At 34.1% G+C, this 17,715-nt stretch overlaps 1 protein-coding gene across 4 annotated transcripts in view; it reads right to left on the bottom strand.

Moving 5' to 3' along the window:
- elfn1b (extracellular leucine-rich repeat and fibronectin type III domain containing 1b) overlaps positions 1–17,715 on the bottom strand; it is a 115,062-nt gene that overhangs the window by 69,045 nt on the left and 28,302 nt on the right. The window lies entirely within an intron of this gene.

Here is a 17,715-nt window from a genome sequence, read left to right as displayed (position 1 = left end):
TCAAAATGTACTAAAATTACCAAAACACTTCATACATGTCTCAAATCAAGTATTTCGTCCATAACGCTAGCAAAGGTTTTCACCCAACAAACACACTTTGTCAATCATAAAACAACAACCTAAAATTTTGCCACAATGTTTTCTTTTGTAAAATTTCTTTGGAAAAGAAAAATGACACTTTACTGTTTATAATTCACTGCAGTTTATGTTACATGATCCTTATTTACATTTCAGTACAAAATTATTCCTAAGTTTCCCTTTTTGTATAGATGGTAATGAAATTGAAAGGCTAACATCTGTGTAGGTGTCCAGCTACATCTAATTGCCCTAATAGTATTTAAATTTAAGATTCAGAATATATTTCAATATGGTTTTACTATAAAAATTGCTGTCTTAAACTCAGCAATGTCTTAAGTTCGCACCAAGAACGATAACTATAAAGATAACAATAAAGATATAGTTCTAAAAATCATTCCACCCCACAGCTATAACAATAACGATATAGAGAAATGATACTGTTGGGATCACTTTCAGAACGATTTTTTCCAGCTGTTGAACGATAAAACACTGACAGCCAATCAGAATCCGTTGTAATGTAAGGGCATTTAAAATGGCAGATGACATTGCGGAGAAGTTATTCGCCAAGGTCCAGAAAAAGCCACCACTGTTTGACAAGTCAAACCCCTTTTTCAAGGATACATTAAAAAATGGATATATGGAAAAATATGGTCATACCCCCAGAATAAATGGTAAGAAATATTAACTATTGAGAACTATTGGCTAGCAAAGAGTGTAACAGAATTACAGGTATTCAGCGCTAGTTTCAACAACATGCTCTTGCTTCCTCGGAAGTTGCAGCGAAAAGGCTAGGTGTTGTTTTATATTTTTCTATATTGACTTCGTCAACTAAATTCACTGTTAGATTAGATCGATTACACTAGCTATTCACTCGAAACATAGCATGCTGAGGACATCTGCTGGTTAAAGCCGTGTAAATGCAACAAGAACAGCAAAAACATGTTGTACACACTTAGTTATCTGTATAGTTATCGTTCTTAGTGTGAACAGGTCTTTATTCAGTTTCATACTATGTTAAGTTTTTAAACTTAAGTTTAACAGTTTTGAAAAGATCATGTAAATGTGCAAATTGGCCTGCCCTAAAGGTATGGAGTTTTGGTGGTGTTTGTGTCTAAGTGAGAAAAGAATTCATCTCATTTGAATGATGTAGTCATTTTGTGCCAAAGCAATGGAAGATAATCCACAGTTTAGCCCACATATGATGTTGTGTTCACTGTGTGAAGAGTTTTGAAACAGTGACAAATATTGAGGAAATGGTTCTAGTAATTACCTATAAATGTTTTGAGTGAGTACTACATTTTGCAGATATGCAATAGAGTTGTGCTGTGATGTCCCATAAAACAATTACATTTAGTGAATATTAAGATTGTTTTAAAAAAAAATGCAACCAAAGCAATTGAGAAAAACTGTAACGCTTTCTGCTGGTTATTGATATGCCATTAGGTGGTAACAACTGACTGTCTTTAACAGTGAATCACTCATTCAACCGATTTGTTCAAAGCACTGATTTATTTAGGATTAGGAATTAATCAAAATACTGTTTTAATGAGTGAGTCGTTGAATTATTCATTCAACCGATTCATTCAAAACGCTGATTCATTCAGGACAACACCACTACATGTGTTGCACAGAGTTGGAGACTTGCAACAGTTCTGCAAAGCAAAATCAGACTTGCAACATCGTGCCTAAAATGGAAGTACTGTAACTCAATATTAACTTATGACCTGTTGTGTAAAAGCAAAGTCACATTCGCAATCATGGTGTTTTTGTGAATATCAGAACGTATAGGCACGAGGCATACAGCACTTTTGCAATTTGCTTGTGTAATATTGCTTGCTTATTACTTTAATAGGTTAGTTCTCCCAAAAATAAAAATAATGTCATTTATTACTCACCCTCATGTCGTTCTACACCCGTAAGACCTTTGTTCATCTTCGGAACACAAATTAAGATATTTTGGATGAAATCCGATGGCTCAGTGAGGCCTCTATAGCCAGCAAGTTAATTTACACTTTCAGTGCCCAGAAAGGTACTAAAAACATATTTAAAACAGTTCATGTGAGTTCAGTGGTTCAAACTTAATATTATAAAGCGAAGAGAATACTTTTTGTGCGCCAAAAAAACAAAATAATGACTTTTCAAAAATATCTAGTGATGGCCGATTTCAAAACACTGCTTCGAATCTTTTGTTTCGAATCAGCGGTTCGGATCGCGTGTCAAACTGCTGAAATCACGAAACAAAAGATTTTGATTTCATTAGTTGGCAACCATTTAAGCATGCAACACGCTGACTAGATAGTCAACTTGCTTATTTGAATTTCGCTCAAATAAATGCTATTTTCACTATGTAAAATTGATGCAATATGCATCAAATGGTTATTCATACGTGACTGAAACTGCAAGAGAAAGCAATATAGATGTTGTTGGGAAAACAAATAAAACAACAATCACTACAACAATGGTTCTGTCCTCCACCAAAGTAATAGAACACAAAAGCACACCATATTCATGGAGTGAGTCAGACGTTTATATGCAGGGTTATTGGTAGTTTTACAGACTGCCTTACTCATCACACTAACCACTGGACTGCATCTACATGAATTTCTGCTGCCAGATATCTGTGCACTATACACACATATACATACACAATCTGGAACACGCATAATCTGTATGTGTGTTTGAAATTTTCCTGACTTCACGCTTTACAAAACACACAGCAGAACTTTCTGCTGCTTTAGTACTTTAATATGCTGCCGAGCTGCTAAAAATACAAGCGTAATTGAAAGCTTTTATCCGCGTAGATACACAAAGCATTTCTTCTTTTTTTTGACATCATTATACAGTTTAACTGAGGTTTTAAAGAATATTCATCTAATGCAGTGGGTGTATGTGCAAGCATATTTTCTGTGTCGTTGTTTTCTATTTATTTTAAGGATTGTTTGGCATCATCTCCATTATCCTTCACCTAGACAACATGCAGGCTATTTCAGGCATACATCAGAGAGGAAACGACAATGTCTGAACATCAGCAGTCTCAGGAGGTGCAGTATGTATGTTTAGACATCATGATGATGATGTTCACACATTTTTATTATGCTACCTGATATATATATAAGGGCTACCATGACAAACCTTACAGCTGTTTCTGCCTACTACAGCTCAACAGCTCATATATGCATACTTACTTACTTAAAGGATTAGTTTACTTCAGAATTAAAATTTCCTGATAATTTACTCACCCCAATGTCATCCAAGAGGTTTATGTCTTTCTTTCTTCAGTTGAAAAGAAATTAAAGTTTTTGTTTTTTTCTATATATATTGGACTTCAACAGTTACCAACAGGTTGAAGGTCCAAATTGGAGTTTCAATGCAGCTTCAAATGGTTCTACAAGATCCCAGCCAAAGAATAAGGGTCTTACCTAGTGAAACAATTGGTCATTTAAAAAAAAAAATAATAATTTATATAATTTTTAACCACAAATGCACTTTGAGGCTGCACTGAAACTGCACTTTGGACCTTCAACCCGTTGGTAACTGTTAAAGTCCACTATATGGAGAAAAATCCTGGAATGTTTTCCTCAAAAACCTCAAATTTCTTTTCAACTGAAGAAAGAAAGATATGAGCTTCTTGGATAACATGGGGGTGAGTAAATTATCATTAAATTTTAATTTTGAAGTGAACTAATTATTTAAGGAATATATTCATTTCTTTTAAAAAATCTCATATTGTTCTAATGTCCATCATAATATGTTGTCCAAAAAGCATAAAAAGTATCACAGTTGCAGTGGCTAATGTAGAATGTGAACACTAACACACTTACAAAAAAATAAATAGCTATATACATTTCATACAGTAAATATTAATATCATTGTACCATAGTTCATGTCTAAAAAGTTAGGGTTATATATAATATGTCTATATGGGTATATGAGTAACTGAATTGTTTGATATAAATGCACTGCAACATCTTATTATATGCGGTATTTAGCATTCTAATTTCATGTTAATATGACCAAAACACTAAAGTACTCTAGAGCACAATGAAGCAAGATAACAGAAACCTTTTCATCATTTATCCAGGTTACCATGACAGCCCGAGGGTAGCAGCTCCTTCTCTCTCTGTGTGTGTGTGTGTGTGTGTATCTCAGTGTCCTTCAAAGGGTGCTCTGTCCACTTAAATAGGACAAACTTCCTTTTTTCTCTCTTCCTCTCTTTTTGCTTGAGGGGCAGCACTTTCACCCCATTAGTCATTCTAAAAAATGAAGATGTGATATGTGTGAAAACTGGGCTAAAAAATCCGGACACATTAAAGTTTCTCCATGGCTTATATGTGCTTCTATTTTCAGAGACAAAGCTGCTGCACGGTGTGAAATGCTGCCCCCCAAAGGTCAGCGTGCATTTGTTTATGTCCAGTCCCAGAGCTTTTGTACTATATATGTGTGTAAACTAGAGTAGAGTAATCCAGAATATGGATACACAGCATAAGGGTTTTTGATGAATGTATAAATACATTGAAGCAAGTAATTACATCTATTCCCCACCCCCCTCAGATTTAAACCATGACACACACTCATGCAGAAAGCTGGAAATGTCCTTCAGTCGTTCGTCACGCTTTTTGGACAAACTGAAACAGATTCAGTGAGGGACCATCGACTACACTAAACATACAAAATGGAATGTGATATCAAGCTTGACTTGAGTTGAAAAATATAAATAAAGTGAAATAAAATGGTGTGTTTCTGAAGAAAAACAGTTCACTAAAGAATTAAGGCTTTATTGTGATTAGAAACTGTAAATCTAGTCAATTTTGTTTAAATGAATGAATTACATTTAATCACATATATCAATATTTGCTGACATGTTGATAGTACATCATTGTGTGGTAAACAAAAGCATGGATAGGTTACAAAAAGTGACTTTAGAGATAATTCCAGCATTTACAGAGGTTTGAATTTGATTTCTTTCCGATTTGAAAAACTCTGTAAAATTACGTGACCTATTTTGACAAAAACATCAGGGTTGTGTGGTACATTAACTCCTGTCTAAATCACATTTTGATTTTAAAAAGGTCATGTCATGGATTTTTATTTTGTCAGTAATTGGCCACTGTTATGATTGGCTGACATCATTGCATAGGAAACAGTATCAGCGCCCACTCCCTATTGCACGTGAGTAAAGTGAACATTCAGTCACTCTTCCATTTGTCCTGTTGTCGACAGACTCAAATGCGTGCAATATGTCCGAAACTAAACGCACATCTGTATACTGTATCCGGTGTAGACAGCATCAGTGATTATAATGGGTTCTATTTGCTTTTGACGTCATGCATGCTCGCATCCATCCAGTGTAGGCAAATGTCAGTCGTTAAGCGACTGAATGCCAGTGGGCGGGGCCTATAGTCTGATGATATATAACTATTCGCTGAAGTTTTGCTCTGGAGGCAGTAATATGCCAACTTGCTTATTTATTCGTGCTCAGAGTATTTGTCCCTGTGACATCACAGATCCCGCAATATCAAAATGAGCCATTTTTGGAGCTTAATTTAAATGCTTTGTTTATGGAGGATGTTTTAAGCTATGAAACTTGCTAATGTTTTAATGGTACAAAGATTGTCAAAAGATCAAGGCAAATTTGATTTCTCATGTCATGACCACTTTAAGAGCAGGAATTCATCTAAAAATATGTATTTTGAATCTGATTTTATATTTAGTTTTATATAAAAGCAACAGAAGCCCAGACCGAACAGACACTCATAATAATTACAGAGATCTGAATTGGTACATGAAATCATAGACATCCAATGCAAATATTTGTAACTCAAAATGTCATTCAGAAACCGAATCCCGTCTGAATAATGTTTATGGAATGTCCTCATTTAGATAGCTAAGCAAACACGTGTGAAAGCGTTCGTACATGATGAAGAGATGAGACATCAGCTGTCTCTTGATCCTTTTGTTTGTTCATGAAGTCAAGGGTGTAGAAGAACGTTGATGGCTTTCTGCATGTAACACACGCATTACACATCTCACTGGCCTCACCATCAACTTCAGACCCATTTGCATCTCATTAATTATTCAGAAAAGCTTCATAAATATGCAAACTCAATTCTTACTCTAACTCATTTGCTTTATGCCATCTGGCCATTAAGCAACTTCTAAACAGTTCATTTAGAGAGCCATCCACGCACACACACACGAAGACAGGTATCTTCCTGCATCCAATTTACATACACAAACCGCACACAGACTTGCTGATCCAGCTGAAGAGAAAACCACCAAGGTCAATGTGTCTCTAACTTCATTCCCACCATCTCTGTCTTATCTTACCGTTTACTACCCATTCCCTCCTCAAATGTTTCTCTCTTAAGGCCAATTCACACTGCACCGACAGACGGCGGGCAACAGCAACAGACACTTCGTCCAGTCTTTTTCACTTTGTCAGATCAGTGTTTTACCCCTGACACATCTGTCAGCGTTGGTCTGCCATTTGTCGGGTCATGGAATGTCTCGGAAGTGACGGAGTATAATCTGGTGATTGTCCGCTTTAGTCAGCGTCTGTCAATGCAGTGTGAATTGGCCTTTATGCTCGTTTTAATGCTACTATCATTTCTCCTTTTCTCAGGATATGTTTGGAATAGTACAAGTAGCAGTGTGCAGTATGTGTACTGCACATACTATTATAAAATACGCGGAAGACCAACTACATATGCCAAAATGTGCATTAAGCATACTGAATCCCACAATGCAATGCGCTTGACTACACCGGAAGTGTTGCGAATGAATCAGAAATAATACTAGCTACTATTTTTAAGATTTCCATCTTGAATCATTATGTTAAACTGGATTAAAAATGCTAAGTAAATAAGGCTGCAACAACTACTTGATAAAATCAATAATAATTGATAATCAAAATTGTCAAAAACAAATGTCATTATCGATTAGTTGAGTCTGTGCACGGAAAACTTCCACCAGTTGTGTCAAATTACAGCACTGAATAACGCATTTCTTTGGACAAAATGCATCTAAAATTAGAGAAGGAAAGGATAGCTTGGATAGAAGTATGTTATCCAAGCTGCCTAAAACATGAGATTTCTTTATTTCTTGCCCCTTGCTTGCCCTGTCAGGCCCTTTGACACATGCATGTGCTGTTTAATGTGTGATATGTTTCATCAGCGCAAAACTTTCATTTTACGGTTATATCCTTATCTGTAAGTGTTACAAATTCATGCGAGTATTTCCATTTTGCACGAATACGTCCATAAAAATGTGTTTTGCATTTGTTGCAAGTAGATTAAAACTGTGGCTAGTAACACATCTACTGCATGTGAGTTGATCATTGTGTATTATATGAATAACGGTGAAAAAAAATAATCACAGTTCTTAGTGAATAATCAGAATAATGAAAACTGCATGGAAACAGGAATAAAGAAGTTTGCTTGAGTCACGTAAACATCTTACTGCGATTAATGCTGCCTTCACATGCTCTCGGAATTATCGCAAATACAAGTTTCCTAAGTAAAAATTGCACATGAACACCCTCCTATTTCAAAACTTGAATATGATGAGCTCGTTATATATATATATATATATATATAAAATTGTTGGCAGTATACAGTATATATTGAGCAGTATGCATTAAATATTATACTTGTATTCCAGTCCAAACATTGTTTCGTTCTTTCTCTCCACACACACTAATACTCTCATTACTCTCCTAGCATTTATAAGCTCTGATTGCATGCATTGCTGTAATTTTATAAACATTCAGATATGGAAAATATTTATTATAACACAAGGACAGATGAAAGCAGATTGCAATGCTAATTATATATATAGTTCATACTGAAACATTACACAATCATGCATATTTTAGAGCGTTTGTACAATTACACTCAATAGGTCACATGTATTTGTGTAAATGCATATGTGATTGTGAGTGATAGAGGAAAATCGTGAGTGTGTTTGTATGCATGAGCTTAGTCTGATTACACTTAATAACCACACAATGTGTAAAGATCATGTGAACACCTTAAGCTGTGTTCATTTATCAGATAAAGGTCAAGTGAAGCAGAAGTAGATTTTTCTATGCAAAATATTACCGCATTCTGGCTACTTAATTAATGTGTGTATGTTTGTGCATTGCCATATAATAAGATAAAAAGAGCTGACCATACGCTCTAAAAAAATGCTGTCTTGTTTCAACCCAAATTTGGGTCAAATATGGACAATCCCAAAAGTTGGGTTAAAAAGTAATTAAAAAATTTAACCCAAAGGCTGGGTTTGTCCATATTTGACCCAATTTTGGGTTGAAACAACCCAGCATTTTTTAGAGTGTAGACAGTAAAAAAGATAGACAATGTTTCTCTGCTTCCTTCCACTGTGAAAAAAATGAAGCCAAACTATCCCAGAAAAGGTAATTGACAATTAAGTCATTTAGAGCCCGAGTCTGCATGGTAGTGATCCTGAAGTGGAACCACGGTATCAAGATCCCGCCCATACTCCCACTCTCACAGACTCATTCGCAAGCACAGCTGTCAATCATGATGTTACACCTCCTTTTTTACCATCAAATACCTAACTAAAACCAAACTTATTGGAAAAACGAACACTTGAACATACCTCTGTGCGATAAGAACTACCTAAAATGACAGAAACCATCTATGGAAAAAAAAATGATTTGAAGTGTAATTAGATTTTTAGTTTGGTTCACGTCCCTTTCGATTACATGGAGAGGGCAGGGTTTATGACCTATACTGCAGCCGGCCACCAGGGGGTGATAGAAATTATTTGGCCTCACTTTTCAGGATGTGCGCAGCTCACTTGGAGCCAACTCATAGGAGTCTTTCGTTCTGAATTTAGACTATCCTGGTTGCATTTTATGTTTTTGATTCACTAAAATGAACTAGTTCATAGAAGGCATTCTTTCAGGATTCAGACTACACAGTTTGTGGAATAGTCCATTTGACAACATCTAGTTAAATGAATGACAACATCTAGTTGAATGCAATATGTTACCACATTTTTGTGTTTTCCAGGATTCTGTCCCCAGAATGTGTCTGTGAAGTTTCAGCTCAAAATACCTCACCGATAATTTATTATACCATGTTCAAAATACCCATTTTTGAGTGCATGCAAAAACATTGTTTTTGTGCATGTGTCTTTAAATTCAAATGAGCTGCTGCTCTCCGCCCCCTTTCCAGGACAGCACTTCCTTCAACAGCTCCTGCCTGCATCGGATACTCTGCCACATACGAACAAAACATCTGCTTGGTTTTGATTATCATCTATATTGTTATCATGCTCACAAACATTGCAGTTCTTGATCATGAAAGTTTATTATCTGCATGCGTTTTAAAGCTATATCAGTTTAAACTTCTAATTTGTCATTTTCTGAGCGCACACATCATAAGCACATGCAGAGAAAGCTGACTGTCAGACGGCATATCTTGTGAGTATTAAACTAACTTCTCTTTCATGTTTTATTGTGCTTAAACTGTCAAATACACACAAAGTTATGTCAAAAACACAAAGTTCACATAAACACAGTAGGTTATGTCTTTGAATGTAAACAGCAGGGACAGGTATCGCATGTGTATAATAGATCTGTGGCGCATTCCCTTCAAAATATAACTAATCCACTGCGTCTCCAGCAGCTCAGATGTCGGGAGTAAATTAAGACTTATGTTCACTCTTACATTCAAAAACAAAACACCTCAAATTCTTACGCTACAGCTGCTCCAGTGTCGAGAAAATGGCAGACAGTGTACAACTTTCTCAGGGGGGAAATTATGCTAATACAGCCTGTCATACAGAGTCTGTCAGCAGTCGAGGGCGGTGCCTGAATAATGTGACATTGCATTGTACAGTAAATGAAAACGACGAAAATTTGTTTTAATTTATTATCAATTATTTTATTATTTAGCATGTTTTCAATTTGCTAAAAGAATGAATCCCTAACACAAAGTATGAGCAGTGCTAATGCTAATGCTCACCTCAGCAAGCACCTCAAATTACACAACTACAAACATTTGCTTGCATAATCACCATTGGTATTGTTGTTTGATTTATGTAAATTGTGAATTACTTGGGACAGATGCCACACATAAAATTAGCATTTCTGATTGAAAAAGAAAGGAATCTCTTACACACACGTAGTCTTTACAAAGCCTGGGGTTTGGGCACAGCGTCTGACATGCCCTCTGTCTATCCAAACACCTGTCCATTTACCACTTGCTCACCTTTCTCGCTCTCTCTCATATAAATACACATTTTTTCTTGGCTCTACAGGTGAACCACACACATACACACACACCTGGTCTCCATCTGTTGTCTCTGCGCTGAAGGCACTGCTCTTATTGGCAGGTACAGAACTGGCTAAAGGTCACAGGATGGTGCTTCTTAATTACAAATCTCATTCCATTATGACCTAATTAAAAGCCGAAATCAAAAACGTGTGTGTGTGAGGTGAAGAATCTGTCAGTGTGTATAACATATTCTGAATGTGACCTTCCCAAAAGCATCAGGGTGAACTGCAATGTCATTAAGTCAGCTCTGTGTTTGTCTGCATGTCTATGTGCATGAAAGGAACTCAACAAATATGCTTATTGCTTTCTCAAAGATGACCTATTATGCGTTTTACAAAGTCTTGATTTTGTTTTGGGGGTATACTAGAAGAGATTTTCACGTTTGAGTGTTCATTAAACACATTAATTTTCACATATTTTACATTGTTCCAGCACCTCTCTTATTTATTTTTTTATTTATCCTTTATTTTACCAGGATAGTTCCATTGAGATATAAAATCTCTTCTTCCAGGGATTCCTGGCCAAAATGGCAGCACAAAAAGTGTCACATAAAACAACTTACAAGCATATAAAACTAACAATTCTTACATTAAATCTTTTTACCCAGCAATTATATCAAAAGTTACTTAAAACCATGCACAACTGTACATTTCCTTTAAATTTTTGCCACTAGAGGTCGCTTTTTGAAAACAAAGGTGTAGCTTGATGATGCCGTGAAGGAGTGTGGAATCATGGGAGTTGTCGTCTTCAGCTCCACAGCCAATGGAAAGGAATCTGACAGACTTGGGCAGAAATCATGTTCATGGATGAGCTAATGTATTAAAGTTTTATTAACGATACGGTGGTATGAAACAGGACGGGCTGAGAGCCATGGGAGTGAATGCTAATGAAAGACACCTGCGATACACACCGATCTCGAGTTCAGCTGAGCTTTTATTATGCTTATGCTGCAGTCGGCCGCTTCTGCTCTTCGTTGTGTATGTGGGGTAACGCAGCACTGTTTTACATGGTTAAAACAACCATACTAAATACATTTGAGTATGTTGAAATTTATGTTATAACGTTACTGTTTGCGTTCACTTGGTGGCTGCTATGAGAGACTTGTTGCACAATGTGCACGTAAGTTATCTACCCCCGGTTTCACAGACAAGGCTTAAGCTAGTCCCAGACTAAAATGCATGTTTGAGCTGTTGTAACTGAAAACAACTTGCACTGACATATCTTAAAATATTCTCAAGATGCACACCAGTAATGTTTTTTCTAGGGTACGTTTATAAAAGCTACTTATGCCCTAATTGAACTAAGGCTTAATCATGGCTTAGTCTAAGCCCTATCTGTGAAACCGGGCCTTAGATCGATATTAGTAAAACTGGAAATCAAAGGTAGCGCTAATACTACCTCATTGACAGGTGACGCAATGACATGGTCTGTGTCCTGGTTAAAATGGCTGATTTCTCTAGATTTAAACATTGTTGGAAACTTTTGGGATAATGTAAGTACACAAGTCAACAAAATATATAACATTGTTCTAGTGTTTTTTGGATATTTTAATCAAAAAATCTTACATATTGTGCCTTTAAATTGGTCAGTAAGAGATTTTTAAAGAGGGGAGTGTTTCCAACATTATTATACTATGCAGCTTGTTCCATAACCAGGGAGCATAAAAAGAAAAGGCAGCTTTTCTAAGCTCTGAAGCAGTAGATCTAGTGATATAATTACAGGTGTAATAAGATAAAAGATCACAGATATAAATGTGTAATTTAGCAATAAACAACAATGTTTGTGGGGGTCACAGAGAAATACATAGTTATGACCTCTTATAAATTTTTCGATATGTTAATATTGCAAAATTTTGGAAGGTGACTTTAAAATTGCCCATTTTGACTTTTACACATGGTATCTTTCACATCCATCCACTTTTTTTTGTAGATTGTATTCTACAATCGTTTTCATCCCAGCTGTGTTTTTATGACATATCCTCTTTCTCTCTCTAGCCATCTGTCATAGATTAAACCATTAGTGTTGGTTTATACTATTTTATTTTTTTGCTTTTAGACTTTTTATGTTAAATGTGTCCTAAAAGAAAACTATTTAAAAGGAGTGTTATGCCAGCAGTCCCTGATAGCATGCTGGTTCGATAAAACGCAAAAATGGTAAATAAAAGACGAAAAACATGACGTTCAAAGTAAGCTGTGTCACACTGGGGAAACAGTTCGATCTGTGCTCAAACTGAGATGAGAAATTCTTGAATATTTTGCCAGTTGTAACAGCTCACTCCCACAGTTTCATCAAAGCAGTGCTTGCATGCTTTGTCACCGCAGGTACCTCAGATAAGCGTGTTTGTCTAGCACTAGCACTACTTTAAGGGTCTTGTGCCTGTTGATGGCTACCAAGAGGTCAATCAACTTGTTGTCAATGCTGTTTATGACTCCAAAATGTGGCTTATATTTTAAAATACTGTTTTAAACCCCTAGACTAGGTCTTAAATTTTTTGAAGTAACTTCGAATGAATTATATGTTCTTGTTTTACAGTCAACTTAGTATTTTAAATTGCCCCATTATGCTTTTTTAGAATATTTATTTATTTATTTATATAGCGTGTAATATAGCTGTTTGTGAAGGTAAAAGGTATGCAAAGTTTCAAAGATCAAAGTACATACAAATAAAGTTATTGTCTCCTAAAAGAAAGAATCGATTTTGAACTGCTACAACGAGTCGTCAGCAATTCCATTCTAAATGTAACAAATTTGCATAATGTCCGTCTATGTGTAACGAAGGCCAGCTGGTAGTCGCTGTGCGAGTAAACCTCACTCCTCTGATCTCAAGAGATGCTCTAGTGACTGACGCTAGAGGTTGCAGCCTTTAGCCTCCTTGTTAGAGCGTCCAACTCCCACGCCGGAGACCCAGGTTCGAGGTGCAGAGCGGGGCGAGTAGGACCTGGGTAGAGGGGTTACATTGGTGCCGTGACCCGGATGGAAGTGAGGTTTAGGGGGGTGAGTGTAGAGACTGAATTTTAGAGAGACTGAATCTTCAAACAAACAGTTTTTAAACTCTTTGAGAAGTGAGGTGATGTGCAATGTATATTAGGAGAAAATGAAAGTGTTTTTGGACCTTGGATCCATATAAACAGGTTAAAAAGTACATTCTATATAGTATGAATATGGGTAGAATGAAACTACATTGAATGAATGAAACACGTACTACATCCGCCTTGTTATCTATCTATCTATCTATCTATCTATCTATCTATCTATGTCTCAGCTAAAACCCTTTCAGATGTGCTGCCATTCTAGATTAAAGAAGAATATGATACAGGAGAAGGAAGTTCAACACTCTTATTTCTAAATCTATCTAAAGTCATTTTTGCTTATTAGTATAATGTTGAATTAGATTATTGAAGGTCAGCAGCAAAGACATTGGTTAATAAAGTGAGATTAAATACATAAAGTATATTTGTGTAATTTAATATAGTTAATTATTACAGGTTTGCATAAAATTCTGAGATTGCATTTCACTGTTTTTATTCATTCGGGGGAATATTGGATGTTTTTGTGCAAGTGAGATGACTAAACGTATGTTAACATTTAGTCTAGAATTACAATAACCATCAAGTTACTTATAATGCGTTACCCCCAACACTGCAAACTATATAGTAGGGAAGTGTTCGATTTTGGACACAGTGTATGTATTTTGTCATCCAGCATCGAAGTCTGATAGCCCCTCCCCTTTGTCTAAAGATTATATTTTGAAGAATGTTGGTAACCAGACAGTTGACGATAGCCATTGACTTTCATAGTAGGAAAAAAAATACCATGGAAATCAATGGCTACCGTCAACTGTCTGGTTACTGACATTCCTTCAAATATCTTCTTTTGTGTTCAGCAGAAGAAAGAAATTCATACAGGTTTGGAACAACTTGAGGGTGAGTAAATGATGACAAATTTTCATTTTTGGGTGAACTATCCCTTTAAAGACTATTCTAAATTCTATTCTAAAAGCTATTCCCTGGACAATTTTGTTTTTTTCTCAGTTTCTCAGTATTTCCTTGATGCTACTGTTATTGTAACAGTAGTTCACTGTGTAAATCCTCTGTATGTATATTTCTGTGTAAGTGTTTTTGTTCTGCAATAAAAAGTGTAGGTGTGAAAGCAGCCTCAGGTGTTGAAGCACAATGAGAAAGTATAATTATTTATGTATGTAACCAGTTTTGGCAGAAACTGAGACAGTAGCTCAGCGTTTTAGTATAGTATGTGTGACAAAAAGCCAGTATAGCAGCATTTCTGCGATTCTGTGTGGTGATGCTATTGGCACAGAAATGAACTTTTAAAATTATTTGGCATTGTTATTTTGAATGTGTGAGAAACAATTAGATCTATTTTATTGACTCACAGTTTCATTGGACCTTTGAAAATATTAAAGTCTGTACACATATTGCTCACAGAGGGCTGAAATCAAATGTTCTAAAAAATGCATGTGTTGCCTGCAATGAATTTAAACCACAAAAACACTTTTTATTTGGAAATATTTCTCTTTCTCAAAGCCAGGATTCTTTAAACTCACACACATACACACTCAGGTACGTGTCACAAGAAATGGGGTCTGAAGTGCAGGTCTGACACCTTTCAATACGCCTAAAGCTACACCATCATTATATGAAAGATTTTCAATTCTTTTCTCTTTCTCTGTGTGTCTCTCTCGTTTCTTTTTTGCTCATCTCTTTTTAAAATACAGCCCATCCCAGGAAAAAGAAGATTCGCACCTCAAACCCTGTAATGTGAGAGAAATTACTGCCTTTTTCAGTTTTCTCTTTCTATCTCTTCCATTCTCCTGGCTCAAACCTCTCCTCTTCTCTGCCTTTCTGAAAGAGGACACCTTGCAGGAATGAGATTCATCATGGAGAGTACTCCGTCTCTAGAGGATTCTGGCCCAGGGCAGGCGGAAAAAGAGCGTGCGCATACAGATTCACACGCTTTGTATGATATGAAATATGCAACTCACATGACCGTAATGCTTTAAGATAAAATTCATTAAGAATATGCAAATATAGAACTAATGAGGCCTCAGGCATGAATTATGCTCACAGGAATTGCAGAAGCACATATACATGCTGCGTAGGGTATGAATATAAATGTTTGAGTCAGCTGATATATATTCTATATAAATATATCTATATATAAATAAATCTATATAAATATATATTCTATATAGATATACATTCAAATGTGCATTTATATGAATGAGAGAGTACACAGAAATGTTACATTAAAAATGTAAATCTCAGGAAAAGTCAAGGTCATATTTCACCTCAAAAACAGAAAAAAAAAGGAATTTATATTTTGCATAAAGAAATATACATACTTCATTATTTTACAATTATTATGTGTGTGTGTATATATATATATACAAACCAAAATTTATTCAGACACCTTGAACATTTCATTCATTAATACAGTTTATTCACTATAGTTTAAAAAATGGTAATAAAATATGACAAGATCTCAGAGTTAAACTGTGTCAGAAAAAAATTAATCTTAATTATGTCAGATAACACATGGTCAAGTCAAAGTGTCTGAATAATTGTTCGTTCCAAATTTTTATCAATTTTACTGGTAGTCCACTGTATGAAGAATTTTTGGGTATAATATGTCACAGTTTACTTTATTTTGCAATCCTCGCTTACATAAATGAACTATAGTTTTAATATTTAATTTTTAAAATAAATTAGTACATTTATTTTATTTTATTATTTGTTTGTTTATTCATTGCATTACATAATAACAATTATTTAATAAAAAATTATTTATTTATTTATTACTTAATTATTATTTAAAATAAATGATTACATGATTTAAAATAGTTTTCATTTCTGTATTAAAGAAATAATTTTATAATATATATAATATATTATATTCCATATTTATATATATAATATATAAATATTATAAAATATATAATATATTATATTCCATATTTTTAATATTTAATATTTAAAATAAATTAGTACATTTATTTTATTTTATTTTTATTTGTTTGTTTGTTTATTCATTGTATTACATAATAATAAATCTTTAATAAAAAAAAATATTTATTTATTATTGAATTATTTTTTAAATTAAATGATTACATGATTTACAACTATCCAGACAGGATAGTTTTCATTTCTGTATTAAAGAAATAATTGTATTTATTTATTTATTTATTTATTTATAGCATTGAAGAATAATAATAATTTAATAATTAATAAAAATATGTATTTATTACTTAATTATTATTTAAAATATATAATATATTATATTCCATATTTTTAATATTTAATATTTAAAATAAATTAGTACATTTATTTTATTTTATTTTTATTTGTTTGTTTGTTTATTCATTGTATTACATAATAATAAATCTTTAATAAAAAAAAAAAAAAGATTTATTATTGAATTATTTTTTAAATTAAATGATTACATGATTTACAACTATCCAGACAGGATAGTTTTCATTTCTGTATTAAAGAAATAATTGTATTTATTTATTTATTTATTTATAGCATTGAATAATAATAATAATTTAATTATTAATAAAAAATATGTATTTATTACTTAATTATTATTTAAAATACATGATTATTATTATTATTATTTTAATCCAGACAGGACAGTTTTCATTTCTGTATTAAAGAAACGAAAATTATTATTTTTATTTATTTATTTATTTACCATTAAGAAAATGAATTTTTTCTTGCATTATAGTCATGGGAATTATGGAGGAAACTGTGCTTAATTATCATGAAAAATATTGTGACTGTCACAGGTAGCAGTTTAGTTAAAATATAAAGAAAAGAATTGTATAATGCAGAATGAACAATAAAAAAAAACTTTGGACACTTAGAGAATACTACACACTCTCATATAACGTTAACATGGAACAGAGAACAAAGAAAACAGAGGGCTTAAATACACTGGGATAGACCATTAACGAAACCGGGAACAGGTGTGTAACCAATCAGAAACCATGGAAACAAACTACCATGGTTTACCATGGAACTCAGGTAAAGACAGTGACAATGAAACTAAACAAAAGCATCGTTAGCCAACTATAGTCGCAAGTTTCATTGAACTCTACTGGTAATGACGGAATTTGCGACCATATTTGCTTTTGGGAAATTAACTCCAGAACAAGATAAAGAAACGATGAATTAGATAAAGTGAAAAATCTTAACAGCCATGAAAATAAGCCTTGTTTCTTTTTTTAATTTCTTTTTTATTTCCCTTTTGATTTTAGGGTGACATTTCTTTGTGAGATTCACCCACAGACAGTTTCTATCATAGTGAATCTGTAGCTT

This window comes from Ctenopharyngodon idella, chromosome 1 (genome assembly GCF_019924925.1).
Source record: "Ctenopharyngodon idella isolate HZGC_01 chromosome 1, HZGC01, whole genome shotgun sequence".
Classification (NCBI taxonomy): Eukaryota; Metazoa; Chordata; class Actinopteri; order Cypriniformes; family Xenocyprididae; genus Ctenopharyngodon; species Ctenopharyngodon idella.
This window is presented reverse-complemented; position numbering and strand designations above follow the sequence as displayed.